Source organism: Lactuca serriola, chromosome 9 (assembly GCF_051521515.1).
Source record: "Lactuca serriola cultivar US96UC23 chromosome 9, Lser_US96UC23_V15, whole genome shotgun sequence".
NCBI classification, from domain to species: domain Eukaryota; kingdom Viridiplantae; phylum Streptophyta; class Magnoliopsida; order Asterales; family Asteraceae; genus Lactuca; species Lactuca serriola.
This window is the reverse complement of record NC_136416.1, coordinates 99,309,158-99,332,690: the sequence shown is the minus strand read 5'-3', so window position 1 is coordinate 99,332,690 and position 23,533 is coordinate 99,309,158. Positions and strand designations below refer to the sequence as shown.

Genomic DNA, 23,533 nt, shown 5'->3' with positions numbered 1-23,533 from the left:
TCAGAGACTTTGACTTTACCTAAACTAGTGTAAGATGCCAAAACACCTATTTGCATACCGAATTGGAATATCTTGCATTATAATATTATCCAATCATCATGACTTGGTCTAAAGTTGAACTAACGTTTTGGGAATTGATATTTTCTTTTTTTCTTTTTTCCTTTTACACACAAGCTGTCAACCCAGATTCTAAACCGTTTTACTTTTATGGCTTTTATCATAGAACGTAAAAGTTAATTTTTTTTCCCACATTTGTAATTTTGAATTAAAAAATATTTATAGATCAACCAAGTCAAAGACCGTTGACATCTAATTTTCACAAAATACGTTAAAAGTTCACACTTCACATATACTCGAGAGTTCCCTACCTAGGATTGTGATTCACTCTCCTTTACTTTATTCTCTCCCTATTCACCTTTTTCTACAGATCATCCAACATTATATTTTTTTGGATCCCTGATCTCGCACTTCCTCTTTGTTTAACGTAAGATTTTTTCTATAAAGTTAGAGGAAGTGGATTCATTTTTGTCGCCTTTTTACCAGCCCTTTTCAAAAACTTGCCATTTAGGGGAAGGGATGGTTTGCCACAATATTTTTTCTTTTATTTTCGGCTAAAATTAATTTTTATAAAAACTAATGTATTAGTTTATATAAAGCTAAATTTTTTATTGAAATTAAAAAGACAAGTTGCTATTAGAAAACTGGAGCAATACTTACGGTACGATCGGTATGTATAAGACAATACTTTCGAAATTGCTACGGAAAAGGCCTGTAATATAAACGTTCGTGGGAAATTTATACTATGAATTTGCAATGGACTAGCTACGGAATACCTACGGTTTCTTCCGTAGCTACAATACCTACAAAATAGATACAGATACCAATAGCTACGGATTACTAACGAGAGTCAAGTTTGACTGAAGTTGATTGTTTTCCTACGGAATAACTACAGAATACATAGCTAAAGATTTCCTAAGGATTACTGAAGGGAGTAAAAGTTTGATTAAAATTGACTTTTTCCTACGGAATAGCTACGAAACTGTTTAGCTACGGATTTCCTACAAATTAGCGACGAAATTCAAGTTTGACTAAAATTGGCATTTTTCCTACAGACCTATTTAGTAGGTTCGGAGCAGGCTCCAGACAACTCAGAGTTGGCAAAAGAGCTATGACGACAGGCGCCGGTCAGACTTGGAGTTCCAGGTGGGAGATATGGTTCTCGTAAAGGTGTCATCCGGTTTAGGAAGTGGGGCAAGTTGGGCACCAGGTATATTAGTCCCTTCAGGGTTTTGGCTCGCGTGGGCCGGGTAGCTTATCATCTTGATCTTCCAGCCAAGCTCAACCAGATTCATAGCACTTTTCATGTCTCTCGGCTACATAAATGTTTAGTGAATGATTTTGCATTTGTACCTTTGGAGGATATTCAGGTGGATGACCGCCTGAATTATATTGAGAGACCGGTGACAATTTTAGATCGGAAGACGAAAACCTTAAGGAATAAGGTTGTAGAGATGGTAAAGGTGTAGTGGCTACACCGCAAGAGGTCAGAGTGGACGTGGGAGCCTTAAAAAGAGATGAGGGAGCACTATTCAAAGTTGTTCGGGACCGCGGACTTGAGGACGAAGTCTGATCCAAGTGGGGGAGAATTGTAACGACCGATGGTTCCAAGGTATTATTCATTTTTAATCATTTATTTAATTATTTTAATCATGTAAGTTATTGTTGGGCTTTGAGGATCGGGCCTTCATGAGTGGACTTCGTTGAGGCTGTACGCTGGGCGTAAGCCTGGTGTACGCAGGGCGTAGAGGAATTAAAAGGACCGCGGAGGCATAACGTACGTGTAGCATACATGGTTGTACGCGCAACGTACATGGCCAGAACCCAAAAAACCTTAATTTTAGGGCGCAATCCCTATATAATGTCATTAAATCCCAAGTGTTAGCCTCCTTATCAGCCTCTTATGTCCAGAAACCCTAAAACCGAGTCCTATCTTCCATTGTTTAGTGTGTGAGCTTTTGGTGTTCATTTTTGTGCATTTTGAAGGAGTTGAAGAAGCTAGAAGTTGCTTAGCCTGGAGGGGAAGTCTTGGATCCAAACCTTTACCCATTTTGCAAGAAGTTTGAGGTATCAAGTTCTTATCTTGGTTTCCTGATGCTTAGATCTCCTTTTTGGTTAAATATATAGTTATGTTTTTAGCCATGGTTTGGATGGATACTGCGATTAGGACGTCCCAAAGGCTTATTCTTTCAGATCCAAGGTCTTTATGGACTCCTTTGGCATAAAGGTGCCAACTTTATGGAGTTTAGGGGCTTCATGCATCCATTAAGTCCTTCATTAGGTTCTTTTTGGGCTTTATAGCTTCTTATAGTCATGTATGGACGCAAAGTTAGCAACTTTACGTGGCATTTCAGCTTAAAGGGGTCAAATCTACATTCTGGAATAAAGTCTTAACAGATTAGGAGCTTAATCTTGAAGTTGGTTGAATTGGTTGAGTACGTTGGGCATACAAGCCTGTACGCGCAACGTACAAACCCTTGATGCAGTACGCTTAGCGTACCAACTGAGTACGCCCAACATACTCAGTCTGATGGCATGTAGACTTTGGAATTTCGGTTTGGGCCTAGGTTTGGGCTTGGAAGGTTAGGGTTAGTTGGGCCATTTGATTTTGGTAGTTTTTGGACTAGCAGCCAATGATCATTCGTTTCATTCAGCTTTTCGAGGTGAGTTTCCTCACCGGGTTTAACGGGTCTAAGGCACCAAGGCCGACCCTTGATTGATTATGTTGATATACTTGTTGTCTGTGTGATACTTGTATGTGCTTGTATGTGTATGTTTATTAGGCGAGGCCCGTATTTCGAGTGTGGGCGGGGCCCATATCTCAATGGACGGTGTAACAACCACAAAAATTTACCAAAAATTTAAACTTTTCAAAACCAATACGACTTATTCAAACACCAACATAGTTCACAACTTGTTTTCAAAATAGTTTCATATCAGAGTTCCCAAAAATCCCAAGTCATAAAATGTGAGGATGTGTACGTCACACCTTCGCCTTTCCATGGTCACCTGAAGTATCTGAAACAATAATCAATAAATGTAAGCTCGAAGGCTTAGTGAGTTACCCCTAAAATACCAACATATACAAACCAAACAAGATAATAACAAACAATATGCATAATGAGCCTACAACATGACTGGACCGCCTCGCAGGGCCTACAACCTATCTGGACCGCTCCCGAGCCTTTGACATGACTGGACTGCCTCGCAGGGCCTACAACCTATCCGGACCGCTCGTCGGGCCTTCTGCATGACTGGACCGCCTCGTAGGGCCTACAACATATCCGGACCGCCTCGGGTATGTTGGCCTACAACACAAAGTAGGACTGCCTCAACCCAACCACCAGACAAACAATCATGTGCACATAAGTAACATATGTTAACATATAAATATATCAATCGACCGCTCTAATAAATCAATTAGCATAACAACATCCTATAACTATGATACCAACATAACATGCCACTAAGCATACCATCAACATAACTACCAGAGTACTAATCAATAAGCATAGCATGTAATAAACCCGGATACAATCCGAAGGGCTGGCATTGGTGCCTTAGACCCTTTTGATATAATAGGAATAACTCACTTAGCAAGTAGTGCAGAACTGAACTGAGAGTCTCCAACCGCTACCTCATCGACAACCTCGACTGTCTAAAATGACGAATACTAAATTAATAAGTGGGATCTCAAAATTGCCAAAGGGTCCATATTGTCCATTTCTCTAATTTGGGCCCAAGGCCCAATATCAATCCACTACCCAACGTCCATATACATAAGCCCATCAATGGCCTAATTTTCCCAATTGGGCCTAACTTCCTCATTGGGCCTTACCATAGGACTCCTTATCAAAACTGGCCCAACTTCAAATATTCAGGGCCCAACAAGGCCCAAGTCCAAATAGTCTAAAAGCGGCCCAAACCCGAAGCCCAAATGTCAAAAGCCCAACAAAGGACGTACGCAGGGCGTACCCCTCTGGTACGCTGGGCGCACTCCTGTTCTATGTGATGGGCTTAAGCCATAAGAACATCGTATGTGCTCATGCAAACCCTAAAGCTTGGATCTAGGTTTCTCTATTGTACATGCAATTCATCCAAGACTTTAAACCCTAGATCTAGCATGTGATAATCAATATTATCATAAGAATGGGGTTTAGATCTTACCTTGATTGTTATGTAGCAATAACAATATCAAATCCTCCTTGTAATAGCTTTAGAAAGCTTAGAGTCACAAGTGTCACTCCTCTAATGGCTCATAAACATCAAGAGCAAGAGGATGAAGAATGAGAAGAGAGGAGGCACCCAAAACGTGTTGAAACCCTAAGGAGACTCTTAGCCACGTTTTTGGTGCCCTAGGGATCCTTAAATAGTGAGGCTATTAGGGTTATCTACCAAGGAAACCCTAATTTGACTGCTTAGGCCCTAAGCAGCCCATGAACTCCCTCCTTGGAGGCCTTGGACGATTTCTAATGGGTTTCCCCATAGAATTCGTCCACTCCATCCTCTATGGAGTCCATTAGCCCAATATTCAACTATCACACAATTGACAGTTCTAGTCCCTTAAGTTTAATTAATATCTTTTAGCCACAAAATTAATTCTTAATTAATTATTGACTAATATTAATTAAACAATATGATTTCTCCTTTAATATATCATTCTCATAATATATTAATAAATCATAATTAATCCTCTCTCTCCATAATTCATCCTATCAAGTTGCTTTAGTGAAGGCAACCCAAAAGGACCATGCACCATCGGGTCAAGTACATACCAAAAAATAGTTATGGACTTAGACACTAATCTAACACTATGTTGACCGCTATAGGGGTGGTTGACCCTGTACGTTGAGCGTACAGGAATTACACTAGGCGTACGCAGGGTTTCACTAAAACCCTAATAGGTGCTTAATGGCTTAAACACTTAAGCCCAACTCCAGATCCATCGACCAAATGTGCCATAGAACTATAAAGTCTTAAACTTTATCACTTTGGACGTCCAGGAAGTTCTTAACACATGGGCTTAATCCATTAAGACCTTCCTACTTCATGCATGAGACAAATCTAGCTATTGGGACACCATTTTTATTACTTAGGACCTCTTCTAAGGTCTGAAAGGACAACTCATTTCGTCCAAATCATAACATGCATTATTTTGGGACTTTTGGGACAAGAATGCTTCCATAAAGCTAAAATGACTAGATCTATATCATACAAGTATAAAGTTCCAAGATTTTACCTTCTGGATGTAACATCCGGATTCCCAGGTATAATATTTTATTCCTTATTTTTGGAAGTTGTGAGGAGACTCGGCAAGTTGGGGTTGAAACTCGCCGAGTATGGTCGCGGATTCGTATCCGGGTTCACAGCCGGACTCGGCGAGTTCATAAGTGGACTCGGCGAGTCCACGTTGTTTAATGAAACCCTAATTTCATGGGTTTGGGACCTATTTAAAGGCCCTTAGGGCCGTCATTTGCGACTACCAAACCCCAGAGAGAAACCCTAAGAGATCTAGAGCGTTTGTGAGGAAGGAGAGGCCATTCTTAATCCTTTTGTTGGTGTATTTGCTAGAATGAAGTGGCCAAGGCAAGAGGAGGCTGAAGGAAGTGCGATTTTGGTGACTTCTGAGTTCATAGAGATCCTATTGAGGTATTTGTTCGGACCTTTTTCAGTTTTGGTGTTGATTCATAGAGTTAGGGTTTTCTAGCCCCTTTAGAGGATGGATATGTGGAGCAATTGGTGCCTTCTCGAGTCTATGCTTTGGATCTGGACCCAAAGAGGTCCAGGGACCTTAACCCTTGGAGCTTTCTGAGTTATTTTGGGAGCCACGAGCTTGGGATGTCATTTTTGGGGCTAAATCACCAAGTTAGACCATGTAGATGTTATATGAGTGTCAAGGTCTGAAATTTACGTGATTATCATGCTTGGGAAGGCCAAATCTATGAATTTAAGGAACAGATCTGACCTTAGGAGGCCTATGGAGTTTGTGCATGGCATGAACTCGCCGAGTCCGAAGAGCAGACTCCGCGAGTAAGATGAGGGTTTCCCGTAAATCACTTAATGAGTAGACTTACCGAGTTGGGGAAATAACTCAGTGAGTCAGAGAGAGTTAGGGGACTGGAGTTCAAGGCGGAACTCGCCAAGTTGTTCTTGAGACTCGGCGAGTTGAGTCGGGGTGGCCCCGCGATACATGCCAGGTGTAACTCGTCGAGTAAGGGGAAGGACTCGACGTACCGAGAGAGGGACTAAGAGAGTCAGTGGACACGTGTAGACTCGTCGATTCGCCCAAGTGCACTCGACGAGTCGGGTCAGAGTTTGACCGTTGACTTTTGTTGACTTTTAGGGTTTGGTCAACAGTGAAGCCTTTAAGCCAAGAGAGGGGTAAAATGGTCTTTTACTCTTCTGAGGGGTTAAGAAAGGTTTGAGTATAGTTATATTTATGAGAGTATTTACTTTATGTGATTAGGCAGAGGCTAGATCACATTTCTACCGAGTCAGAGACTTACCGAGACACCTGAGGTGAGTCTTCTCACTATACGTTACCTAGAGTGGTATTATGTGTTGACCAGAGGGTCTTATGTGTTACGTATGAGTTGATGTGCTATGTGATATATGTATGTTGTATGATGTTATAGACCGGACCGGAGGGTCCAACGAGCTATGATCGGACCAGAGGGTCCAACGAGCTACGGGACTTGAGGGTCCTGCTGAGACACATCGACCGGAGGGTCGTATTATAGCCTCGAGTGGCGTATGTGTTGTATGCGGCACTACTAGAAAAACAGCCTTTTACGACGCTCATTGCGCGTCGTAAAAGGCTCAGACGACCCGCAAGTGCGCGTTAAGGAAGGCTCTGTCATAAAGAAGACGACGCGCATTTACGACGCTCATTTGCGACGCGCAATTACGACGCACATTTATGACACGCAATGCGTATCAAGGAAACCCCTGTCATAAAGGAAGACGACACGCATTCGCGTGTCGTAACCTTACGACGCTCGTGTTAATGACACGCAATGCGTATCAAGAAAGCCCCTGTCAAGAAAGGCCATGTCATAAATGAAAATGACACACATTTTTGCGTATCATAATTTTAAATATTTAAAAAAAATATTATTTATAGATTTACTAATTTTCAAATTAAATAATAGATTAAAAATCTCATAATACAAAATAAAATACCATAAATAACAAAGATAATTCATTTCACTAATATGTCAAATACAAATAATTATTCCAAAAGTGAGTAAATGTTATAAAAAAATGAACTCATTTATATACAATTGCATCATCTAGCTTACTATGTGCCAACAACTCTGTGTGTGTTTACTTTTGCTTGAGTCTCATTTCCTCCAAAGCTTCTAGCCATGCCAAAATATGATACCTTGAGTCTCGTATGAATAGATCGCGCGCAATAGGTCTAGCTTGTATCATTCCAAATAATTCCAATGCTGGTCTCTATACAAGCCAATAATTTGAGAACTTAATTTTAGTATTATTTTATAATTAATCAAATAAGAAAACAATAAATACCTTCTGCCATATATGAAAGAGAACAAGATAAACAAGATCAGTATCACCACTTTCAGTTGCCTTAGTCAGGGCTGTATCTTCTTCCCCAATTCCTAGTAACAAAGGAACCTGGAAAAGTGCTAATTTCCTCATGCTAGTGTGATCTGCATGAGCAGCAACTGCAACATAAGAAATGCTTCTGCACAATTTTAACTGAAAAATCCCCAAAAGTTAGCCATTGACATTTTTAGTGTACTTTAATCCTATAAAACTTCAAACCCGACCCACAAGAAAGTTTGACCATCATGTTCTTTCTGTAATCAATGGGGAAATGGCTTTTCATTTTCTCATAGAAGTAAAACTTCAAACCCGAATAAGGAAAGATTCCATAGAGTGATGGAGCTACAAAAAAAATCAATTTTTATAAATAAAAAAAACTTATTTTGTATGAGAAATTAAAAAATTCAAACCAACACCATGATACAACACTTTAATCCAAGCATCTCTATAAGTTCTTGAAAAACAATCCCTAATTCCTCTGCATGCAATGTTCGCTACTCATGGCTTCTTTCATGTTCAATTTGGGAGTATCCACAACCTGTACTATCAGATGAAAATGATTGGGCTAGTTAGACACTTCCATATTAAAAAAAGTATGTAGTTATTTGTTAAAATAAAGTTGTGGGAATTATGATCGTATACCTGGTAAGCCAATTTAGTTCTAACTAAATCAAGTGGATAAGTAAAAAGAACATCAGTTCCTCTAGATAATGATCCTGGTAACAGATCAACAACTGGACCACTTCCCATTCCAGGTTATTTTAACACAAGTAAACTATAGTCTATAGACCGAGGTTATTTTTGTAATTACTACATCAATTGATGGGTTACTATCCTTTCCAGACTTCTAAGTAATAAAAAACTAAAATAAAAAAATAGAATTCAATGAGTTAGTAATGCCTAGTTTCTCATGAAAAATGTCTGACCTTGACATTGATTTTGAGGGAGACATTTGAGAGATACTGTTTGCTGATCTTTAGAACATATTTTGTAAGACATCATTGTGAAATCAACCCGAGATCCGTTTCACATATCTGCTTCACATCACTTGAAACCCAAGCAACTTTACTGTCTGTTTGGTTGGAAGGAATGGAATGGAATGGTCCATTCTATTCCATCAAGCAAAACAAAAAAGTTTTCTTTTTTAATTCCAATGGAAGGGTGATAAGCATATGAAAGCTACATACCGTACAAGATGCCATTGTTGTCAGGGAGAATGGTAATAAGCAATTCCAACTCTTTTCCTCCAAGTTTGTTTATAGTGGCTGTATACACGTGCTTTAAAGCCTTCTTGACCTGATCTGGTCTTGCAGAGTAGATTGGAACCACACTTTTAAATTCCTGAAATTTCCAACATTTTGTATATAATTTAAATATTTAATTTATGAAAGATAATATTTGAGTTGATTATATACATACCATGTGTAAGCTACTGGCAGATACGATGCCACGAGGAGAAGCCCTAAGGATGTCATGGGAAGAGTTTTTAGAACAGTTGAAAATGCAGTACTGCTCAGAGATAGATCTGATAGACCTGAACAACGAGTTTCAGAACCTGAAGAAAAGGAAGATGAGTGTTGATGAGTACGCCACCGCATTCACCGAGAGGATGAAGCTATTTCCCTACTTGGTTCCTACCGAACTCTCCAAGATTGATAGGTTTGCTTACGGATTACCCACTGACTTTGGCCCAATGGTCAAAATGGCAACTACCCTGAAAACAGCTGTTAGGGCAGCTAAGAACGTAGAGGCCCAGATAAGAGAAAAGGGTCTAGAAAAAGATAAGGCAGGAGAGAAGCGGAAGTTTGAAGGATCTTCAAGGTCCAACAAGGAGAGAAAATTCTCAAAGCCTAGAGGAGGAGGTGAAGCAAGATGGTGTGATAAATGCAAGAAGAAACACCTTGGAAAATGCGGCGAAGAGGTGACATGTTTCAAGTGTGGAAAGTCTAGGCATTACGCCAATGAGTGTACATCCAACAAGAGGTTGTGTTATGAATGTAAAGAAGGGGGGCATCTTTCAAAGAATTTCCCAAAGAAGAATGAAGCAACAAGGCCAAACACGCCACCAAGGCCAAGGGCATTTCACATGATCCTCTACGAAGCGGAAAACCATGCGAAGAATCAAGGATGAGGACTTCATATCCGAAGATCAAGTTATGCAGTAGCCATAGTATCGTATGATGTAGCCTATTAGAGGCATAGTCTAGGGTGAACTTGAACACCTATGTAATAGTTTCAAGAAATAATAAAACCTTTGTTTTGTTATCTGATGTGTTAAACTGTTATGTGATTTTCTTGTATGGTGACATGGAAAACTGCGAGACAATACTTGGGACGAGTATGAGTAGGTGTGAAAGGTAGTAGATGCATATACTACCGGAAGCACATGACTCACACTTGGATAAGGGAAAGTCACAAAGTTACCAAGAAGCTAGTAACTGATTTCGTTTTATTCAAGTATGTCATTACCATCGTTTCGGTAATGACTAAAAAGACTGTTGATATTCCAACCCTAGTGGTCATATCAAATCGAGTCCGACTATGATGAGTATGTTATGTGGTTCAGAGAACCAATTTCGATGTAGCAACGACTCAAGCCGGAAGAATTAATCAAAGCAACCAGTAGAGGTATCACAAAAAGTTGCTTGTAGCTAGAAATGCTACATTTTTTAAAAAAAATGTGATTATATCACATTAGAACATGAAGGAAGGTATAGCCTGTTTTGGAATTTAACTCTAAGAGACCTGAGTCTAAACGAGCATCACATGACGATAGGTCATGATTTGGAGTCTAACTTGAGATAGAAAGCAGGTGCACAATCAAGTACTGCTTACAGTCAATAAGTCTAAGAGATAGACTTGAAGGAATATAGAAGTTATAATTATTACTTAGGATGAAGAGATGACGTATGGAGTCATTATACGAGCCCTGTTTCGTTGATGATTCCGGGACGTAATCATCCTAAGGGGGAGATAATTGTAACGCCCGCAGATCCGGGCTAGTCAAATTAGAGGCAATAAGTGTCGAAAACGACTTTTCGACAAAAACTTATAAATAATTTGAACCAAGTTGTAGTATATGTCACTAGGTTTCCGTACATATAAAGAACGCCGAAATCTGAGTTATAACGAAGAAGTTATGACCTGTCGAAGTTTCGCGACGGAACCGGCTCGATACCGGGAGGCGTAAATAGTGAATTTACGATAGAGCGAGATTTAGCCTTGGCTCTCTAAACAAAAGTCATAGAATATGTTAAACTAAGAACTTCGATAAAAAGAACGCCCAAATCTGACTTCGTATGAAGAAGTTGTGATTTTTTGAAGTTTCGGATTAGTAGTGTACAACCCGAAATTCGAATATTAGATCGAGCGATTTTAGCCGACACGACCTGAACAAGAATCGAAGATCTCGTTAAGAGTAGCATAACGAGAAAAAGATGGGCAAAAACGGACGTCGGATGAAGAAGTTATGGGGATTTAACGGACCAATCATGTTCCGGCTTGTTAAAAATATAACTTTAAAAATAAAGTCAAAATTAGCCGACAGAGTCTAAACGAAAGTTGTAGAGTACGTCTCCACCTACGCGTGGATATAAAGAACGTCAAAAACGGAGTTCGTATGTACGAGTTACAAATTATAATAGCATATTTACGTATTAAAATAAAGTATAAATCATATATACGTACACATATATATACATATGTATATATCATTAGAAAGGTATCGACGATGCGGTCATTATAAGACTAATGTTGAGTTCTTTCGACATTAGTTTAGTGCAAATATCGTTAAATCTATTTAAAATAGTATTATAAAGGGGTGTTTAGTTGTTTATATAACTATAAGGTCATTAAGTAATTATGGAGGGTAGTTTTTGTAAATTCAATTACTATAAATAAGAGGCTTGGGCTCTCATATTTCTTGCACCATTCTCTTGATTCAAGAGTCTTTCTCTCCTTATCCCCCGAGCATTTTGGTCCCTCGTGATTCGACTTCTCTTTCTGTAGTTTTAGTATAGTAAGGTGAGCTGAAGCGCTGCATGAATCTTTCTTAGAAAGATTCAGCAACGAAGTTTTACCCCTACAGAGCCTGACTCCTAGCTTAAATCCCCTTGTAAGTAAGTTATGCTTACCCTATTTTAAATATACTTTATATTTAAAATTAGTATTGTTATTATAAATTTATAATAAATATTTGAGCTATTATTATGACTTATATAAGTGTCATTATAATATCTTTTTAACTACTCGCGGTACGCGGAATCTGGTTTAATGGGCCGCATAGGGTTGTTGGATTTCAGAAGTGCTATATGCCAAAATGGTCCTGCCCTCCGGTGTTTTATGTCTGGCCCCTGTCTGTACATAGTGGTTGGAAAGTATTGTTTAAATGCTTATATAATAATAATAATAAGACTAATAATTAGTCACGGTAAATATTAGACTAAAATCTAGTGGTAATAATACTAGGTTTCGTCGAAGGAAATTATTTTAAAGTAAACGAAGCGCTGTCCGAGTACCGAGTCACCACCTTCTCAGGTGAGTGCATAGTCCCTTTCATCTTACACATAGATATGAAGTATTTTAATATAAATTACGTGCTGTGTGTGCATATTGTCTGAATACTTGTTGTCTATGCTGGGTGAAAGATTTTTATACATGTTTTAAATGATTTAAACTGTATATGTATTTTATATCTACAAAATGTGTTGGGTAAAACATGGGTAGAGGAAATAGTTGTTTTGTGATAACTCGATAGGAGACATCAATGTTGTCAGTGATCCAGTCATCTAGTGGAGTATAGATGATGACCATGGGCGATACTAGACGGTCCGGTGGAATGCTAGTAAGCTCGTAACCTGTAGGTGTTTTTGAACTAGGTGCTCATTAGGTATTTTGAACTGAGTGTGTTCACTACGTATCTTTGAACTGAGTGTGTTCACTAGGTATTTTGAACTAAGTGTGTTCACTAGTTACTGTTGAACTAAGTGTTTACCAGATGTTTTGGACTACGTGTTCACCAGTTGTAATCTATAAGCTTTGGTAACGATGGACTTCGTGCCGATTCCTTAGGATAATCTTTAGGAAAGAATGAACGAGAAATAGCTAATTCTAAGGGTAGATCTTTAAGGGTAAAGAAGATAATGGGGATGGGTAATTGGGTTTAATTGCTTGATTGTTTAAACACAATAATTATATTATTATGGGTTGAAAACCCTATGTACTCACCAGGTTTCCCAACCTGACCCACTCAGTTTATTTATATCACAGGTGTTGATATGAAGTCACATTACACTGAGAGATTAAAGAGATGTAGATCACTAGTGTAAATAAATGTAAGTTCTGTTTATGCTTATGTTTCTGTATTGACAATGACATCCCAAATGTTTTAAAATGAATAAAATACGTTTCTTCGAAAATGTTTTAATAACGTATTTATCGTGTTTTTCTGGGAACAAATTCCGCAACATTTTTATGAAAAGAAGTACTCTGACTTTTATAAAGCATAAACAAAATCGGTCTTTTCTGGCTGTGAAAATGGGGATGTCACACCATGCCAGATTTTTGGCACATTTGGACCAACTGATGACAAAAACTTTGAGCAACACTATCTAGAACAGTTCTTGAGAAGTTAATACAAGCCCAGAAATTAACAACAATTCCATTTATAACTTTCTGTATCATGAAAATAGTATAATATTAATTATATTATAAACAATTGAAACAATCCCTTTATATATTAATAATTGGATACCTGATACATGTTCTTGACAGATAGCTTCCCAAACAGCAGCTAGTTCTAAGCCAATAGCTATAAGCTGAAACAGCCAAAAGGACATGAATTACATACTTAGAATAGCCTTGTTGCTGCTTGTTCTTGAACCTGTGAAAATCAAATCAGTTACAAACATAATCAACTGTTGAAATTAACATGAACATTAGATACACAAAAAAATGTATATGAAGATTATGGTAGACTATGTATAATATAAGGGCGTACCTTGAACTCATAGTTATGTGTTTCTGCGAATTTTGTAGCAAAAGCAAGAGAGAGCATAAGGGTCAGAAGGGTCAAGTGAACTTATGAATTGACAGTATTTGGCATTGCATTGGGTCTAATATAATAATATTCACAATGTTTTAGGAAGGAAAGAGAAGCAAATTTCAGTAATAAAATAAAGTGTTTTGAGTACACTTTGTCATGTTCAATAAAGCAAGTCACATATAATAACACAAAATCATTCAGCAATATCACAAGAAAAAAGATAATAAAAAAATCATCAACACTTGATGATTACTTGGCCCAAACTTCCACATTCAAATAATTGTACAACTCCCTCAACATGATGTACAAGTCACATTACCATAAACAATGAACTAAACTAACGATGAAAATTACTAGGATTCAACTTTCTTGATGGTAACCTTACATTTTCAAGAACCAGTCATATGGGTACTAAAGAGTCTTGAAATTTATGTTGATCTTTCTTTGACCAAAGCCAAATCTTGGATACAAAAAAGCTTTCACCTTTGCTTCTACTACTAATTTTCTTTCCATCACTACCCCCATCAACTGAGCTATTCCCCTTATCTTTATCAATACCCAAATATTTTTTTCCAATATTACCCCTACTAGGGCAAAATCTCACCTGTAATTCCGAGTTTCCCACCACATACTCATAAGATCCCATTGAAAAGCACCTTCTTGCATCAAGATTACTGTTACTAGTCTCCCCCACTTCTTTCTCATCTCTTTTCTTACCATTTGTGGCTCTAAACTTGCCAAATCTAACCGGATACACCCACTTTTCATTCCCCCCCTCCCGATTGCTTAAAATTACAAGATACCCCTAACACATGATCATCTTCTTCCCTTGAATCATCATGGCAGTCAAAGACTGGATTTTCAACCGAAAATCCAGGAGTAAAAAGTGTACCTCTGCATAAAGGACAACTCGAATTTGAAAGCAACAAAGTGTCGATACAATGAATGTGAAAAGCATGGTTGCATAAAGTAAGCAACCTTAGCTTATCTTGTTCTGAGAATTCACAAAGACAAACCGCACAATCGAAGGGCTCTTTTGACCCCATTAGTTCTTTGTAAAGAAATAATGGGAGAGCGTCAATGAAAGCTTGATCTAAACCAGAATGTAAATGGAAGAGCTGTTGTAGTTGTCTGTAGTAGGCGACATCATCATTACCGTTACTTTCTTGAAATATTGAAGATTGATGATGAGAGTTTGAAGATGATGATGATCTTTTCTTCTTCATGAGGTATCTTGCAAGAAAGTGAAGTAACCAACAGATGACGAACCCAATTCCCAATACAATCACACTGTTTCTAGCGAAGATTATAGATGAGCGAGGTTTATGGTTACTGGGAGGAAAAGAAAAAGGAGAAAGGTTTTGTTTGATGAGGGGTTTGATCCGGTGCATGTTAGTAGATATGAAATGCTACAACAATCATCAAGTTTGGAAGAGTTCTTTTGCAGAAAACTTCTATTGAGATTTTGAGATATGGACATCATGGGGATCTTGTGTTGAGATTTTGAGCTTGTTTCTGAACACTTCTGAGTGAAGAAGTATGAAGGTTAATTTTTGTTTAGATGACGATGAGGGGTGGATTTATATACAGAGGAAGAAGATAGAGAGGAAGAAGACTACCCAATCCCATTTTCTCCCCAAATCACGCCAGAGCAGTCAACGTGAAGATTCGCAGACCCCCAATCGCCGGTTCTGTGAAGGATTTTGTGAGGTCCGCATCCCAAGTTCTTTGAAGCGGGGTTTAAGAATTATAAGAAAATAACGTAAGAATGAGGTTTAGATGAGATCGTCGGTGAGGAACAAGAAGTGATGATAGAAACTAGGGTTATTGGCTCACGAAAATGATGAATTAAAGAACTAACCTTAAACCCTCTGTAAACAAGGTATGTGTATGCAGACAGATCGATATGTAAGTAATGGAGTAGTAGTGGTGGCCATCATCTCCATTGTCGATCGCAGACATTAAGTGAGGGGGATAACGAACCCTAGAAGGACATTACATTGAGCAATCGCACATTTAGAGAGTGAAAGGTAGTGAAATGGTGCATCAATGGCTGTTGTTTTAGCGATCCGGTGGGGGACTGTTTAATTTAGAAGGAAAAGAAGGATTTTAGAAGGAGAAGAAGGATTTTAGACGGAGAATAAAACCAGAAGGGTGATTAGGGTTTTCTAGAGTATTAGGGTTTTTTTGTTTGAGGATTTTAGAAGGAGAAGAAGGAGATAATCAGGCGAAGAAGGATTATTAGGGTTTTTTTGTTAGAGGATTTTAGAAGGAGAAGAAGGAGATGAATCAGGCGGGCTGTTTAATTTTTTGGGTTTTCATTTCCCACCATAGATTATTAAAGCAACGGAGAAAGCGCCTTTCTAAAAAAATATAAAGCGACACATTTACACGACACGCTTATTATGATAGGTGCCCTCCGTATTTTTTTGACACTAATTTTAGGGCGCGCAAAAATGCGTGTACTATATCCTTCAAATTTTGGAAAACTGACATTAATTTTAGAGCACGCACAAATGCGCGTTCTCTATCAGCGTGTGTCATTAATTGCGCGTCGTAAAAGGTTGTTTTTCTAGTAGTGCGGTATTTTGGGGAAACGCACTAACCATTTATGCTTACAGTTGTTGTGTTATGTGTTTCAGGTACTAGCGAGGACCGTGGGAAGGCGCCGGCGTGATTCGTACACACTAGAGAGAGAGCTTGATTTTATGATCTTGGGATATGTTATGTTTCAAAAACTAATATTGGAAATATTTGAGAATGTTTTTATATGAACTTGGTTGATGAAAAATGAAATTTTTTTTTTGAAATTTACGTTGTTACAAGTTGGTATCAGAGCCTTGGTTTTAGGGATTCAGATGCATCTTCGAGCGTATCTGAACTCAAACTGAGGATTTGAGGAAAATTTTTGATAATGAAGTAAATTTTTTGAAAAGAGTAAAAAGAGTTTTGAGACAAACAGAGCAAAGCCGTGTGTACGATCAGCCAGCGCCCGAACGGTGAATCCCCAAAAGTACCCTTACATTATGTGTTATGAGATACGCTATGTTACATCATGCATGCTAGAGTAGGCTAGGTATTCATATTAGGACTAGTGTGGCCTGATTTGTGATGCCTTAGCCTAGGAGATTTCTTCTGCTGAGATGCTTTGAGAAGGAGTAGATAGCAGTAGGGAGCTCATGAGAGGTCTATCGGAGGGTAGCCAATGCATAATGAGAGTAGAGTACTTGTAATCCAGGATCCAAGGAGGAGGACTTGGAGTGAATGCTGATGCGGTGTGGTTAGTAGTATTGGGCCCGTACTACTGAAGACATCGGATCAGTGGGCATTCCAAGTAAGAATCTTTTGGACAATGGAGGACAAGTAGGGTTGCGTCATCGAGTATGAGTATGCTCGATCTAATCTCTAATATTTATTGTTGTATTTCAGAGGCATCATGGTTGGGACTCGACACACACCTTAGAGCAGTGGTGTCAGCGAAGAGGAGATCCGTCGATTGATTCATGAGGAGGTGGCTGCTGCCATCCGAGCTGAGATTCCTGAGATGTTTGGGGACATCAAGACCACATTGATTGAGACCTTTGATGAGCGGTATGCAGCATTGACTGAGGTTGGGGCAGCTGCAACTACTGCTGCTGTTGCTGCTGCCAGACCTCAGGGAGGTGACTCGTTGTTGTTTCGGGAGTTTAGCAACATGAAACCACCAGAGTTCGATGGGACGCAGGACCCAATTGCTGTATGAGATGGATCTCTGACATCGAGGGATGTTTCTATCCGTGTTCTTGTCCAGAGCACTTGAGGGTACAGTTCGCTCTGAACCAGCTCCGCTTGGGAGCGAAAGATTGGTGGAAGTTCGTGACGGCGAACTTCACTTTGGCATAGATTTCGGAGGTGACCTGGGAGAGGGTCACCGCTATGTTCAGAGACGAGTTTGTTCCCCCGGTGGAGAGGGAACGGTTGATTCAGGAGTTCTTGACCCTTAAGCAGGGTACTGATTCTGTGGCAGTGATCACCAGGAAGTTTCATGAGAGGGCGATGTTTTGCCCTGAGTAGGATCGTATGAGCCGTTATCTAAGTATTCTGAGGAGAGATATTTGGGAGTTCTTGGCGAAATCGACTTATCGGACATTTGCTGAGCTCCAGGCAAATGCCTGGAAGAGGGAGATTGAGTTGGAGACTCAGGCCAGGGAGGAGGCCGAGTCACAGAGGGCGGATCGGCGACCAGCTCAGTCTCACCCGGCAGCCAAGCGGGCTAGGCCCGCTGATTCGAGATCTGGAGGCGCGCAGGGCCGCACTTGTGGGAAGTGCGACAAGAGTCAAGAGGGGTCATGCAGGGCTGGAGTATGTTACAAGTGCGGGAAGGAGGGGCATATCGCGAGGGATTGCCCCAAGGGATTTTCGGTTTGTTTTCATTGCAACCAGACCGGCCATCAGAAGGCTGAGTGCCCTCAGCTACTTCAGGGATCTGCGCTTGCTGCTAGGGCTACTGAGGTTCGGCCGGTGAAGGCTGAGGCACCGAAGGCTCGTGAGAGAGCATTCCAGTTGACCACGGAGGAGGTCCGCGCGGCGCCCGATGTTGTGGCTGGTATGTATTCTGTATTTATCTTTTATTTGAGTTGAGTTATTATGTTTATATGATGATGTGCGTAGGTACTTTTCTTATGAGTTTTGTGCCTGCTTTGGTATTATTTGACTCAGGTGCGAGTCGTTCGTATGTTTCCGTAGCATTTAGTCAGCACATTAGTATCCGTCGGGAGGTGTTGGATCGGCCTCTGCGAGTTTCCATAGCCAATGAGCGAGCAGTGTATGCTTCAGATGTGATTTGAGGATGTGTCCTTGAGATCTTCGGTGTGAAGTTTCTAATAGATCTGGTTCCGATTGCGATGGGGGATGTATGTGTGACAGTGGGTATGGATTGGTTGAGCCGGTATGGAGCCGTGATAGACTGCGAGCGTCAATTGGTGACAATTCGAGACCCTAGTGAGGGAGTTCTTACAGTGTACGGCGAGGGTACACGTGCTGGGTCAACATTTTGTTCGGTCGCCAGAGCGAGACAGAGTCTACAACAGGGCTATAGGGGATTTGTGGCATATGTGATGGATGCGAGGGTTGATTCAAAGAGACCGAGGTCAGTTGATGAGGTCCCGATAGTGCGTGAGTTTCCGGACGTGTTTCCAGAGGAGTTGTAGGGTGTGCCTTCGGAGAGGCAAGTAGAGTTCGGTATTGAATTGGTTCCGGAAACTGCGCGTATCGCCAAGGCGCCTTATCGCCTTGCACCTCCAGAGATGCATGAGTTATCCTCGCAGCTCCAGGAGCTACTGGGGAAGGGGTTTATTCGGCCGAGCAGTTCGCCATGGGGGGCGCCTATTCTTTTTCTCAAGAAGAAGGATGGTTCACACCGGATGTGCATTGATTACCGGGAGTTGAACAAGCTAACGGTCAAGAACCGTTACCCGTTGCCGAGGATCGATGATTTGTACGATCAGTTGTAGGGAGCATCTTGGTTCTCCAAGATCGATTTGAGGTATGGGTATCATCAGGTGAGGGTGCGAGATGAGGATGTCTAAAAGGCATCATTCCAGACTCGTTATGGGCATTACGAGTTCGTGGTGATGCCTTTCGGACTCACCAACGCACCGACGGTGTTCATGGATCTCATGAGCAGAGTGTGCAGACCGATGTTGGATCGCTCGGTGATCGTGTTCATCGATGACATATTGGTGTATTCGAGTTCCAGAGAGCAGCATGAGGAGCATTTGAGGGAGATCCTCGGAGTTATGAGATCGGAGAGGCTTTATGCCAAGTTCTCCAAATGTGAGTTCTGGTTACGATAGGTTCTGTTTTTGGGGCATCTCGTCAACCAGAATGGGATATTGGTCGATCCGGCCAAGATTGAGGCGGTCATGAGGTAGGAGGTGCCGAGACCACCCACCGAGATCAGGAGCTTTCTGGGTTTGGCCGGCTATTATCGGAGATTTATTAAGGATTTCTTCAAGATCGTCGTGCCACTCACCAGGTTGACCCGGATGGGTGCTGCATTTTCTTGGGGTCCGGAGCAGCAGACCTCGTTCGAGACACTTCGCCAGAAATTATGCGAAGCCTCAGTATTAGCCCTTCCGGAAGGGATGGAGGATTTTGTGGTATATTGTGATGCATCAATATCCGGATTGGGAGCGGTGCTTATGCAGAGGGGGCATGTGATAGCATATGCATCGAGGCAGCTTAAGCCTCATGAGTCAAGGTATCCCACTCATGATTTGGAATTGGGAGCGGTAGTGTTCGCCCTCAAGATCTGGCGACATTATCTGTATAGGGTTCGGTGTACGATATACACGGACCACAAGAGTTTGAAGTATTTGATGGATCAGCCCAATCTGAATATGCGCCAGAGGAGGTGGTTGGATGTGGTCAAGGATTATGATTGTGAGATCCTGTACCACCCGGGCAAGGCTAATGTTGTAGCCGATGCACTGAGCCGTAGGGAGGAGGGCGCCCCGATGTGAGATGTTTGTTTGAGATTGACAGTGATGAACCCGATGTTGGACGCTATTCGTGGGGCCCAGGCTGAGGCCGTGAGGCCAGAAAGCCAGAAGAGAGAGCGAGTTGTCGGGCTGGTATCAGAATTTGTTACCGATAGTCGGGGGCTTATGACATTTCAGGGTCGGATATGGGTACCATCTGTGGGCGGAACGCGTACCATTTTGATGGAAGATGCTCATCGATCGAAGTTCTCGATCCATCTCGCTGCCACTAAGATGTATTTGGACCTGAAAAGGGAGTATTGGTGGCCCTGTATGAAGAGGGATGTCGCATGGTTTGTGGAGAGATGCTTGACCTGTCGCAGGGTTAAGGCCGAGCACCAGCGTCCGCATGGTAAGCTGCAGCCGTTAGAGATTCCCGAGTGGAAATGGGAACAGATTACCATGTATTTCATCACCAAATTGCCAAGGACTGCAAGGAGTGTCGATGCAATTTGGGTGATTGTGGACAGGTTGACGAAGAACGCTCAATTCCTGGCTATCAGTGAGAGCTCTTCCACGGAGAGGTTGGCAGAGATGTACGTGAGAGAGGTGGTATCGCGGCATGGAGTAACGATCTCGATTGTCTCAGATCGAGATGTACGTTTCACTTCCAGATTCTAGAAGAATTTTCATGAGGAATTGGGTACAAAACTGCATTTTAGTACCGCATACCACCCACAGACTGACGGGCAAAGTGAGCGGACGATACAGACACTCGAGGATATGCTCCGAGCATGTGTGTTGGATTTCGGCGGGAGTTGGGACACGTATTTGCCCTTGGCAGAGTTTTCCTACAACAACAGCCATCATTCGAGCATTGGTTGGCCACCCTTTGAGCTGTTGTATGCGAGGAGGTGTCGGACCCCCATTTGCTGGGGAGAAGTAGGGCAGCGTGTGATGGGTAGTACCGAGATCGTGCTTCAGACGACAGAGCAGATTCAACAGGTCAGACAGAGGTTGTTGACCGCTTAGAGTCGTCAGAATAGTTATGCGGACAGACGCCGGTCCGAGCTCGAGTTTCAGGTCGGCAACTTCGTGCTCCTGAAGGTCTCTCCTTGGAAAGGAGTGATTCGATTCAGGAAGAGGGGCAAGTTGGGGCCCCGATATATTGGTCCTTTCAGGGTGATCGTGAAGGTAGGTAGGGTAGCCTACCGTTTGGAGTTACCTGCGAAGTTGGGTCAGATCCATGACACATTCCACGTGTCGTAGCTGCGAAAGTGTATAGCCGACGAGTTGGAAGTGGTGCCATTAGAAGATATTCAGATAGATGCGAGCCTGAATTATGTTGAGAGACCCGTGGCGATTAGGGACCGGAAGATCAAGGTTTTGAGGAACAAGGAGGTGCCTCTGGTGCAGGTCCAGTGGCAGCATCGGAAAGGGTCAGAGTTGACTTAGGAGCTGGAGCGTGAGATGCGGGAGCAGCATCCAGAGCTGTTTGCAGAATGAGACTTCGAGGGCGAAGTCTAATTCTAGTGGGGGAGAATTGTAACATCCGGATTCCCAGGTATAATATTTTATTCCTTATTTTTGGAAGTTGTGAGGAGACTCGGCGAGTTGGGGTTGAAACTCGCCGAGTATGGTCGCAGATTCGTACCCGGGTTCACAGCCGGACTCGGCGAGTTCATGAGTGGACTCGGCGAGTCCATGCTGTTTAATGAAACCCTAATTTCCTGGGTTTGGGACCTATTTAAGGCCCTTAGGGCCGTCATTTGCGGCTACCAAACCCCAGAAAGAAACCCTAAGAGATCTAGAGCGTTTGTGAGGAAGGAGAGGCCATCTTGATCCTTTTGTTGGTGTATTTGCAAGAAGGAAGTGACCAAGGCAAGAGGAGGCTGAAGGAAGTGCGATTTTGGTGACTTCTGAGTTCATAGAGATCATATTGAGGTATTTGTTCGGACCTTTTTCAGTTTTGGTGTTGATTCTTAGTGTTAGGGTTTTCTAGCCCTTTTAGAGGATGGATATGTGGAGCAATTGGTCCCTTCTCGAGTCTATGCTTTGGATCTGGACCCAAAGAGGTCCAGGGACATTAACCCTTGGAGCTTTATGAGGTATTTTGGGAGCCGCGAGCTTGGGATGTCATTTTTGGGGCTAAATCACCAAGTTAGACCATTTAGATGTTATATTAGTGTCAAGGTCTGAACTTTACGTGATTATCATGCTTGGGAAGGCCAGATCTATGAATTTAAGGAATAGATCTGACCTCAGGAGGCCTATGGAGTTTGTGCATGGCATGAACTCGCCGAGTCCGAAGAGCAGACTCGGCGAGTAGGATGAGGGTTTCCCGTAAATCACTCAGTGAGTAGACTTACCGAGTTGGGGAAATAACTCGGTGAGTCAGAGAGAGTTAGGGGACTGGAGTTCAAGGTGGAACTCGCCGAGTTGTTCTTGAGACTCGACGAGTTGATTCGGGGTGGCCCCGCGATTCATGTCAGGTGTAACTCGTCGAGTAAATGGAAGGACTCGACGTGCCGAGAGAGGGACTAAGAGAGTCAGTGGACACGTGTAGATTCGCCGAGTCGCCCAAGTGCACTCGACGAGTCAGGTCAGAGTTTGACCGTTGACTTTTGTTGACTTTTAGGGTTTGGTCAACAGTGAGGCCTTTAAGCCAAGAGAGGGGTAAAATGGTCTTTTACTCTTCTGAGGGGTTAAGAAAAGTTTGAGTATAGTTATATTTATGAGAGTATTTACTTCATGCGATTAGGCGGAGGCTAGATCACATTTCTACCGAGTCAGAGACTTACCGAGACACCTGAGGTGAGTCTTCTCACTATACGTTACCTAGAGTAGTATTATGTGTTGACCAGAGGGTCTTATGTGTTACGTATGAGTTGATGTGCTATGTGATATATGTATGTTGTATGATGTTATAGACCGGACCGGAGGGTCCAACGAGCTATGACCGGACCAGAGGGTCCAACGAGCTACGGGACTGGAGGGTCCCGCTGAGACACATCGACCGGAGGGTCGTATTATAGCCTCGAGTGGCGTATGTGTTGTATGCGGTATTTTGGGGAAACTTACTAAGCATTTATCCTTACAGTTGTTGTGTTATGTGTTTCAGGTACTAGCGAGGACAGTGGGAAGGCGTCAGCGTGATTCGTACCCACTAGAGAGAGAGCTTGATTTTATGATCTTGGGATATGTTATGTTTCAAAAACTAATATTGGAAATATTTGAGAATGTTTTTATATGAACTTGGTTGATGAAAAATGAAAAATTTGTTTTGAAATTTACGTTGTTACACTGGAGCTTCTAGGGCACAACACAACTTCAGATTTATAGTCTGGTTCTCCTTCTCCGACTACTTGATGCAATGTCTTCACCTTCAAAGGTTCAAAAT

General features: G+C 41.6%; 1 pseudogene; it reads right to left on the bottom strand.

Moving 5' to 3' along the window:
• Nucleotides 1-13,877: 13,877 nt before the first annotated feature.
• Nucleotides 13,878-15,069, bottom strand: LOC145074119 (RING-H2 finger protein ATL46 pseudogene; annotated as a pseudogene).
• Between the last annotated feature and the right edge of the window lie 8,464 nt (nucleotides 15,070-23,533).